Raw genomic sequence first — 11621 nt, forward strand, 5'->3', positions numbered from 1 at the left:
AAGCCAAAGGGTGGCTAGACTTTATGAGAAGATCCCTCAACCCCACCTCCAACACTTCGGAGGTTACTTTGGAAAGGGCTGTATTAATCTACAGCATTATGAAGGGGGAAAACATCAATGTAGGGGAGATGATAGCCAACAATATTCATAGGGTACTGAAGAGCACCAAAGATAGCACAAGATTGGCCTTCCCAAGCATTATCCAGAGGCTTTGTGATGAGGCTGGAGTGGAGAAGGTCATTGATGAGAATTTGGTTGAGCAAGACAACCAATCACTCCCAAAAAGATGGAGAACGTGATGGCCATCAACCCACTACAAAAAGCCAGAGAACATAGGGCTCATGTGCCAAGACCACAAGGGCCACCACAATAAGAAGAAGCTTATGTTCAAGCACCATTTCCACAACTACCAGCACCATTTCCATAATTCCAAGAACAATTCCTGGAAGGCTTTAATTGGGAGGAGATACAAGGAAACATTCACCAAATGCAAGGGGACATCAACCATTTGAGAGAAGATGTAACTCAACTTAGGGAGCAACAAAAATAATGGGACCAAATGCAAGAAAGTATCTAGCAACTCCAAGGGAGTGTGGAGTACATTTAGGAGCAGCGGGGACAATTTCACTAGGGAGAAATGTAAGGTAGCCTCAACAAAATCATGGAGCAAAACCATGTGCAACAGAAGAGCCTTGCTGAATTTAGGTCCCTATATGAGGTAAGGACCACATCAAGGAGGCAATATGATATTAACACAGAAGCGAAGCTGAATCACTTGTGTAATACGGTGGCCAGCTTTTACCCCGGTTATCCAACATTCATGCAAGGTATGGAAGAGCTGAGTGCTAGGTAAGAAGAGATACTAGCCAAGCACAAAGAGGATGAAAGAACTTATATGAGAAGGCTAGGCTTTTGGAAGCCAAGAGACACCCCTGCACAAGAGGGAGCCTCCATAAAGAAGGATGGTGATGAGTTCTCCAAAAAGAAGGAAAAATGGAAAAGAGCCTATGCATTGAAGTTGCTCAAGAATACATGGTTGTTGAGTCCCATGGTTGAATTTACTCTTTTGAATTTTTGCTTGGCAGTATACTTTGATATAGTAGTGTTGTTAGTTTTCTATGTTTTATAGGCTTTCTATGAGTCCTTTGAATTTCTATTTTTTTTATTTGAGAAAGTAAATGTCTTTGTGTTAAGTTTACATTACATCAATAAAAGCAAGTGTTTTAAAAAAAATCAATGATGAGTTGTTGCAAAAACAAGAGCAAGAGATTAAGACCCAAGTCAAATAATTCAAGATTAAGAGATGAGGAACAAAGTAGGTAATCATGAAAAAAAAAAGAATCTGGAAGTGAATAGACCATAATGAACAATTAGACATAGAGGATATAACAAGTAGATGCCAAGGATGACCCTTGAATATCCATAGAACCAAAAAGTAGTAAGCAAAAGACCCAAGGCTCTGAGCATCAACTACTTGGATAAAAAGAAAAGAAACAAATAGCTTAAAAAGCCAAGATCCTAGTAGATGCTTGTGGTGAAGATGTGTCAAGAAGAGAGACCTGAGCAAGTAAATTCTTAAGGGTGTTTCAACACCTAGTACCCTAAAACCAACTGGTTTGGGAGTGCTAATTAAAAGCTTAACCTAAAGGGTCATCTTGAGACAAAATACTTAAAGTCGTGGTCAATCAAGGAAACAAAAGAGGAATGAAAAGAAAAGAAAAATAATAACAAATCTTACTACTTCATGGTGACAATCAATAGAAAGGGCTCTTAAGGCAAGCACTTAAAAGAGATCCTCAAAAGTCTAGAAGTTCATTGTGATATGATGATAAGAAAGTTCATGCATGAATTAATGTTTGGCCTCTATCTCTAATTGAGAGTGCATCTCTTTAGGGTCAAGTCTCAATCAATTAAGAACAATTCACATTGATTTGCTTGGGGAGAAGCAAAACTTAAGTTTGGTGTTGTGATGACTTGCATCATCTACCTCTTTCTCTTATTTAAAAGGACCATTAAAATAGTGAAATCTCATTCAATTAATACAATTTCATGAACTAAATAATGAATTTATTGTACATTTCTTTGAAATGAGTTTTGTTTGAGTTTCAAGTGAAAAGAGCAACAAAAGAAGAAGGAAGCAAGAAAGAGAAGCTGTGCCTTTGTGCTGGGCGTTCCACTTATTAGAGCAAATGCCAACAAACTGAATGGGAATGTGATAAACCACTATTTTATGGTTTATCTTGTGCTCAATTGAGTGGTTTTTATCAAGTCTTTGCACACTTATTCATACTATTTGCATGGTTTTACAATTCCTTTCTCATGATATGATATATGTAAAAACATGTTTTCTATGCTTTAGAAATATTAATTTAATTATCCTTTATTACCATTCGATGCCTTGATATGTGTGTTAAGTGATTGCAGGGATTAGCATGGCACGCCAGCCAATGGGCGTGGCATGCCAATTAACAAGTCCAGAGAGCAAAGTGAAAGATTTTATATGGGCATGGCACGTCAGCTACAAAGCATGGCATGCTAGTTAACAATTCCAGAGGTGAGTCCATGAAGCTTTCAATGGGCACGGCACGCCAAGGCCAAGCGTGGCACGGCAAGGAGATGAAGCATAATGGGTGTGGCACGCCAGGGCCAGGCGTGGCACACCAACTATAAACTCCAAAGAAGGGACAACAAGCTTTACTATGGGCGTGGCATGCGAGGGCCAGGCGTGGCAAGCCAACTATACATTCTAGAGAGCAACCTTAAAAACCCACAAGGGGCATGGCACGCCAGGATGGGCGTGGCACGCCAACCCCATCATTTACAAGGGGGGTGGCACGCCCATTCAATTAAGCAGAGGGGAGTGGAAGGTTCAACACAATGGGCATGCCACTTGATGTTCGGGGCATGGCACGCCAAACTTGTTCATATTCTGGGCGTGCCACTTGAGTTCTAGGCGTGGCACGCTGAAAGAAAGTATTTTCATATGGTTAGGAATTTCACACAAAATAATTTCATTGATAGTATAGTTCCTAACCAACTAACAATACTCAAATCAAATTTTAAAAGTTTTAGTTGTCACAAGTACAAACCCTAATAAAAATTAACCAAAGTATTTAAAGCTTGGGTCGTCTCACATGAAATTTCAATGAAGTGATCAATTATTGGCTATGAAGAACAAGAGGGTTTGATTTTATAATTGGCAAGAAAATATAAAAACAAGAAAGTAAATGACAAGAACTAATAAATAAAGGAAAAGAACTCATGGCTAGACATAGGTAATTGAGATCACCATCGTTGTCTACAAACCATATATTGACAATTATGAGGGACCAACCCACTATGTCTAATCCTATGCTTAAAGTAAGTTTAATGTCTACCTTGATGCCAGGGCATCTAGGCCAGTTTTACTGACCTTTTCTTTACTGTTTTAGGGTAGTTTCATGCATTTTCTTAGAGAATAAGGCAAGTTTTGGATGAAAATACACTCACACCTTGATTCAAGCAACTATTGTGAATTTTACATGATTTCATGAGGATTTTGCAAGAATTGAGTGACAAATTGATGATGCATAATCTCATGACTTTGGCTAGAGCTTTGATGCACTTTATTTGCTTGATTTCAGGAGAAAGGAAGCAAGGAAGAGCCATGTTAGTAGCCACGTTAACCTAGTTAATGTGACCACTAACGTGGAATGGGAAAGAGCTTGCAACGTTAATGAGAAAAGTGATCACCAATAGCGCCTGCGAAGCCATCATAAGCCCACGTTAATTGCCACGTTAACTAGATTAACGTGGAGACAAAGAAAGCTCTAACATTAGCGGTAAACGTGAACACCACTAATGCTCCAAAATGTGGCAATGAACCACGTTAAGAGTCACGTTAGCTTAGTTAACGTGAACTCTAACGTGGAAGAAAGGAACAATGCCTACGTTAGTGACACTCACCTTTGTCACTAACGTTGGAGATGGCATTCACTACCACGTTAGTGGCCATATTAACTTAGTTAACGTGAGCTCTAACATGGAGAGTAGGGGCACTTGGAGCGTTAGTAACAAAGGTGAGTGCCACTAACGCTCTCGAAGATGAGGCATACCCACGTTAAGAGCCACGTTAGTTACACTAACGTGAACTCTAACGTAGGGACAAGGGGTACAAGGCAACGTTATTGGGAAAGGTGAGTCCCAATAATGCTTACGAAGGTTTATAAGGCAACGTTAGTGTCGCTAACGTTGGAGTTAATGTGGGTTATATGGGGTTGGAACGTTAGTGAAAAATGTGATTGCCACTAACATTCACGAATCCACAATGTCACTTAACGTTAACTTCAGTAACGCCCATGCCTAATTCATACTTTTCTGCAAGCTGAGCCCACTAAAGATTGTAACTGCTTCAACTCAAGATCTAAGGTCCACATCCAAGACTTGAAGAACTCACTAGAAGATCAAGAGAAGTAGTATATATAGGAGTAGTTTTGAACTATAGAGAAGATTGGCACTTTGGAGAACTACCCTCTGTATATTTACTTTTCTGCACTTTTAGCTAAGGATGGATTCTTTTCTACCATTTTCCATTTCTAGATCTATGAACAACTAAATCCCTTTCATTGGGTTAGGGAACTCTGTTGTAATTTGATGGATCAATTATAGTTTTCATTCTCTTCTTCTTTCTTCTCTTTTGATTTACTAGAAAGCTTTCGATCTTAATTCAATTGGTTAGTTGTCTTGGAAAAGAAACTCTCCACAATTGGATCTCCTTTGAGCCTTGGAAAAGGGATGAGGAGATCATGCTAGAATTACTTTCTCATGTTGGACTAAATTGGGGTCTGGGCGGATATAGTGATATGTAATCCTCCCAACACTTTGATTTGGAAATACATGTGGTATAATCAGTGACCACACTTCATCTCTTCCCATGAGCAATTAAATCAAGGAATTGGGCAATTGTTCAAGCTTAGAGAGATTGGGTTGCCAAGGAATTGGAACCCAATCACTCAAGATTGCCAAGGAGATCAATAGATGCTTTGATTGAGGAAGAGATGAAAATGAAATTTGTATGGAGAATACAACATCTCATGAGCCCAATGAATTCTCCATTTCTGATCTTACCCATTATCTTTACTTTCTGCCATTTATTTACATGCTCATTTCCCCAAATTCCCATCTAAGATTCTGCACTTTATTTTCTGCTATTTACTTTCCTGCCATTTAATTTTCTGCAATTCTCAAACTACATTCTATTTAGCTCAACTAGCATATTCTTCCAACTAAAGTTGCTTGACCAATCAATCCCTGTGGGATTCGACCTCACTCTATTGTGAGTTTTTACTTTATGACAATTCGGTATACTTGCCGAAGGGAAATTTGTTGAGAGACAAGTTTTCGTGCATCAAGTTTATGGCGCCGTTGTCGGGGATTGATTTTGTATCAACAATGATTAAGTTGGAAGTTCATTAGATTGAGCATTTTTTCTTTTGTTTGTTTACTTTATTCAGTTGTTTACTTTCAGTTTGTTTCATTTCTTCCTCACCCTCTATACCCCCTCTGTTTTCTTTTTTTCTTTATTATTATTTACAATTCTGCTCACTAACCCACTAACTGTTTGATAATTTGCACCACTCACACTAACAATCACTCTAACAAGAATAACTTCTTCATTTCATCTCTTGCTGTGTGTTTTGTTAGTTGTATGACAGGGAGAAGAGGGGGAGCTTCAACTTCCTTCGATTCAGAACCTGAAAGAACCCTTTGGAGACTAAGGAGGGAAGCAAGAGGGAAAGGAGTTGTTGGTGCTGAGGAAGAGGAAGAGTATTTTGAAACCAACATGGAGGAGAACCTAGAAAATAATCATGAAGGAGAAGCCCACAACCATGCTAGATAAGGCCCTGCAAACCATGCTGGGCAAGAAAGGAGAGTTCTAGGCTCCTACATCAATCCAAATCCAGGAAACTGTGGAAGTAGCATCCAAAAGCCCACCATACATGCCAACAACTTTGAATTAAAACCCCAGCTAATCACCCTTGTTCAGAACAATTGCTCATTTGGAAGAAGTGCTCAAGAAGACCCCAATCAACATCTAACCACCTTCCTGAGAATTTGTGACACTGTGAAGTCTAATAGAGTCCACTCGGATGTCTATAGGCTGATTTTGTTCCCTTTTTCACTTAGGGACAAAGCATCCAAGTGGCTTGAATCCTTCCCAAAAGAGAGCTTGACAAATTGGGAAGATGTGGTGAACAAGTTTTTGGCAAAGTTCTACCCTCCACAAAGAATTAACAGGTTGAGAGTTGAGGTGCAAAGCTTCAGGCAACAAGATGGTGAGACTCTCTGTGAGGCATGGGAGAGGTTCAAGGACTTAACAAGAAGATGCCCACCAGATATGTTCAATGAATGGGTTTAACTTCACATTTTCTGTGATGGTCTTTCTTATGAGTCAAAGAACGTTGTAGACCATTCATCAGGGGGCTCTCTAAACAAGAAAAAAACCATTGAAGAAGCCATAGATGTCATTAAAACAGTAGCTGAGAATGAATATTTCTATGCCTCTGAAAGAAACAATACTCGAAGAGTAATGGAGCTGAACCACATGGATGCATTGCTAGCTCAAACTAAGATGATCACCAAGCAACTAGCAGATCTTACCAAGAAGGTGGAGGAAAACCAAGTTGCAGCAGTCATCACTTCATCACCAGCTCAAGAAGGAGTGAATATAGGAGAAGAAGGTGACTAGGAACAAATCAACTATGTTGCAAACTCACCTAGGCAAATCCATGATCCATACTCCAAAACTTATAACTCTGGATAGAGAAATCACCCCAACTTTGGGTGGGGAAATCAACAAGACCAAGGCCAAGACAAGAGACACCACAACCACAACCCCAACAATAATGCAACTCACCAACATCCCTCATAGAGGTCCTATCAACAACCACTTAATCCCAACCCACCATCACTACCCGAGGATAGACTTTCAAAGATTGAGACTCTATTTGAAGACATATGTAGAGAAATCCAAGACAATAAGGTGTTTAAGGAGGAAGTGCGAGCCAATATCAAAAACTAAGGGAAAAATATCAAGAGATTGGAGTCTCAAGTAGGGTATCTAGCTCAAATGGTTTTCCAAGTGACATAGAGAAGAACCCAAGAGGAGAAACAAAGAAAGTAAGATGGGAAGAATGTAAGATGATCACCACAAGTGTTGAGAGGAGTATGGAAGAAGTAGACCACCTCCAAGACAGTCCAAAGGAAAATCATGAAGAAAAAAACTCTACACCTCAACTCACACTCAAGGAAGAGCTGAAGGAGAGGGAGATACTGAACCCATATGCACCCTTCCCCCAAAGGCTTAAGGGTGGTGTAGCAAGGAGAATGTATTCAAGGTTCCTCGACATGTTTGCATCTCTTGATGTAAATATACCATTCATTAAGGCCCTCCAGCAAATGCCTTCCTACATCAAGTATATAAAGGAGCTACTAACCAGAAAGAGTTCATTGAAGGGTGGACAAACAATAAAGATGAACAGGGATTGCAGTGCTCTCATTCAAACAGAGCCACCCACAAAGAAGAAGGATCCAGGGAGTTTCTACATTCCCTGTGCTATAGGAGAAACAATGATTGATAAGGGACTCTGTGACTTGGGAGCAAGTATCAACCTAATGCCTCTATCTCTCATGAAAAAGCTTCAAATCAATGAGCTAACACCCACAGATGTAATCATCAAATTAGCTGACAAAACTCAAAAACAGGTAATAGGAGTGGTTGAGAATGTGTTAGTGAAGGTTGGGAACTACTTCCTCCCCACAGACTTTGTCATCTTGGAAATGGATGAGAATCCTATTCACCCCATCATTCTGGGAAGGCCATTCTTAACCACAGTTAGAGCACTTATAGATGTGGAGCGAGGAGAGCTAGTATTGAGAATACATGATGAGCAGCTCACCTTCAATGTTTTCAAAATCTCACAAGAAGCAGATCATGATAACAAAGAGCTGAAGGAAGAGTCAAACAAGGGAGTTCAAGCACTATCCCTAAGAACTCATGTGGCTAACAACCAATGTGATCAGAAGGAGCAATAGCCAAGTGTAATCCAAAAGGAACCAGACCCACCAGGGTCATGTGAGATAGGCAACAAAACCATTCTTAAAGAGGAAACCACAAAGAACAAATTGACATAAAAAAAAGGTCCCAAGGGGATGGAAAAACAAGAAGATCCCTACAGAATATTTCTCGCTAGGAGATGAAGTGGTCTCTACATACTTTCCATCTATACCACCTCACCTCCCCACTATTCCATCTCAGCTACCTCCAGTGTACACCATCAACAAAATCTTGTCCTTAGAGCATGTGGAACTTGTCAACAAGGCCAATGGAAACAGATTCACTGCAAGGGGGGAAGATTTTAAGCACTTCCAACCACCTTGACAAGGACCAAACGTCAAGCTAATGACGCTAAAGAAACGCTTCATGGGAGGCAACCCATGTTCTATACCCTCTCTCTTTAATCTCTAATAGTAGTAATAAAGCAAATCTCATGGATTTTTAAATCAATTTTGACAACCAATATAAGACCCCTTACATGCAGCATATAGTACATGCTAAGTTTGGTGTTCAAGGCACACTAAGAGGGCTTGAACATACTTCATGATGAGAGATTACTTCCGAATCTTGTTGCACCATATGATCACAAACAAGTTTGGTGTTACCTACGTAGCATGCATGGGAATTTCAATGGTCAATTGATTTGCATCCATGAAAAGCATTTAGTTGTTTAGATATTTAAAAAACAAAAGAAAAAGATTTTTTTAGCTAGTGCACACCTTAATCTTTTCCACCAACAACTTCAATTAACCGTTTGCATTCCTTTTGTCTTGTATAGGAAATCAAAAAGAGTATTGATGGTACTTGATAGGACAATCAACCAAGGGATATTCGGCCACTATGCCAAGGAACTTATACACTTGTCTCCAAGGGGGTATCTTGGAAAGTGATGCCATGCAACATTGGAAAGTGGATAGCCTTGGAGACCGAACCAAGAACCTCATAAAAGAGGCGATCTTTGTGCTCATCCAAGGTCAAGTCCCAACCGTCCATCAACAAAACAACACTAGCAATCCACACCTTTCAAACACCCATCACTCTTCTATATAAAGGGTCCTCATCCTGCACCCTCTCCGTACACTTCTGGTTTTCATTCATCTCCCTTCCCTCTTTCGAACACACAGTTCATCATCCACCAAAATTTTCATACACACCCTCCTAGCCAATTTTTGAGTAACAAACACACCAACCATTACTCATGGCTTCATCCAGTTCTAAAAGGAGAAGAGGGAAGGATCCCATGGAGCAACCTCCTTTTGATGCCGGGAGATTCAAGACTGCCTTCCATGAGCTTTAATATGAATGGATCAAAAACAAGAAAATCTTGCCAGAATTGACATTCCAGTTTAACGAGGATGAGTGCCCTAAGATCAGGGAGAAGATTGCACAGAGGGGTTCGCAAAAGCTCACCAACCTAGAGACAAAGATAAATGCAAACCTCATCAAAGAGTTCTATGCAAATGCAGTCAGAGAAGACAATACTATGGCCCCCACATTCAAAAGTTATGTAAGAGGAACAGAGGTGGACTTCAGCCCCAATGCTATAACAAGGACTCTTCAGCTGAAATCGCCATATTTTGATGAGCTTAGCTATCAAGTAAGAATAAGTAATGCTCCCAGAAAGATGAACTTGAAAAAATTATGAGTGATATATGTGTTATTGGGTCTGATTGGGAAAGATACTCGGACAAGAGACCGAGGTTCATTAGGAGAGGAAACCTTATCCCAGAAGCCAAGGGATGGTTTGAGCTAGTAAGGAAGTCTATCCTTCCAGCCGCAAACAATTCTGAGGTCAATATTGCTCGAGCCACCATGGTACATTACCTAGTGAAGGGTGGAAGCATCAATGTGCATGAAATTATAGCTGAAGGAATCCAGGATTCAGCCGAGAAGAATGATCCGGGTGCTAGACTTTGGTACCTGTTCATACCCTGACCGGGCTCCTCCAAACTCGGCAAGTTCATAAAAGGTCCGACCTCGTCCTAAGGCTCACGCCTACAGGTCGGACCTCGGACAATAAAGCAAGGAAGGCCCATCAAAAGGAACGCAGCCCAAAACCTAAAGGCCGAAAAGGCCTAGAAAAGGCGGTTCCACAAAGATAGAGATAAAACTCCCAAAGATAAGATAAGATAAGAATATCTTATCCAGGGAAGATCACGGCCAACTACTATAAATACACTGGAGCACCCAGGTATGGCATTCATTCCACATTCTACACATACCTGCTTGGACCCATGCTAACTTAAGCATCGGAGTGTCATTGCAGGTACAACCACCAACCGCTCTGCATATCAAGCTCGGGTCCCTGAACCCCCACCTCGGGCCTCTCCAGACGACCGAGCTACACGTTTCAGGTAACCCCCGGAACATTGGCGCCGTTGCCGGGGACCTGGAAGTCATCCCTCCACCATGGCGGACAACCCTCACAACAATGACCGCGCTGCATCTGAACAAGAGGACGAAATTGACACCGGAGAACGACCGGACAGCCCTCTATCACCACGCACTCCAGGAGGAAACAAATAGAATCGCCCAAAGACATCACTCCCAAACAAAGATCCACAAAATTCCGAAAAAGAGAAGAGCTCGGAAATTCTAGAAGCAGTCCGGGCACAACAAAACCGACTGAAACAACTCGAAGAGGACATAAAGAAGCAGAAAAAAACTGAACAAGATCTAAGAAGGGAGACTCGAAAGCGCAGAGAATTAGAAGAAAAACTGCGGAAAATAGAGGCCAACCTAAAAGACCGGACAGAACGCGGCACCACCCCCGAAGGTAACCATGATCCCTTCACGCAAGAGATCATGAAGGAGAAGGTACCGCGGAACTTCAAACCACCCGATATGGATCTCTACGACGGCACCACCGATCCAGATCACCACCTCAGCAACTTCAGAAGCAGAATGTACCTAGTCGACGCCTCCGACGTGATTCGGTGCAAAGCCTTCCCCACCACTCTCACCAAGTCAGCCATGAAGTGGTTCGACAACCTGCCACCAAGATCAATCACCAGCTTCGAAGACCTAACCAAAAAATTCCTAACAAGGTTCTCTATTCAAAAGGACAAGACAAAACATGCACCCAGTCTACTCGGGATCAAACAAGGTAACCAAGAAACTCTCCGAGAATACATGGAGCGATTCAACAAAGCCTGCCTGGACATACAACACTTGCCCACTGAAGCAGCCATCATGGGACTAGCAAACGGCCTAAAAGAGAAGCAGCCATCATGGGATTAGCAAATGGCCTAAAAGAGGGACCGTGTAGCCAATCCCTATCCAAACGATACCCGACCTCCCTATACGAGGTGCAGGAGCGGGCAGAAAAATATATCAACATGGAGGAACCCTCCCAGCTAAGAGACTCTTCTAGGAAGGAATCAACCTACCCACTCCGAGATCGAGATCGGGAACAGAAGAAGAAAGAAGAACCCAACTCGGACAAGCCACGGAAGTACCACAACTACACCCCCCTCCGAGTCTCCCTGGTAGACATCTACAGAGAAGTATGCCACACCGAAAAAAT

General features: G+C 41.5%; 1 non-coding gene across 1 annotated transcript; it reads right to left on the reverse strand.

Annotated features, from left to right (window-relative positions):
- Positions 1-6274: 6274 nt before the first annotated feature.
- LOC127745992 (small nucleolar RNA R71) lies at positions 6275-6381 on the reverse strand. The gene has a single exon (XR_008007613.1). It is a non-coding gene; the product is annotated as a small nucleolar RNA R71 (small nucleolar RNA).
- Between the last annotated feature and the right edge of the window lie 5240 nt (positions 6382-11621).

The sequence above is a fragment of the Arachis duranensis genome, chromosome 3, assembly GCF_000817695.3.
Source record: "Arachis duranensis cultivar V14167 chromosome 3, aradu.V14167.gnm2.J7QH, whole genome shotgun sequence".
NCBI classification, from domain to species: Eukaryota; Viridiplantae; Streptophyta; class Magnoliopsida; order Fabales; family Fabaceae; genus Arachis; species Arachis duranensis.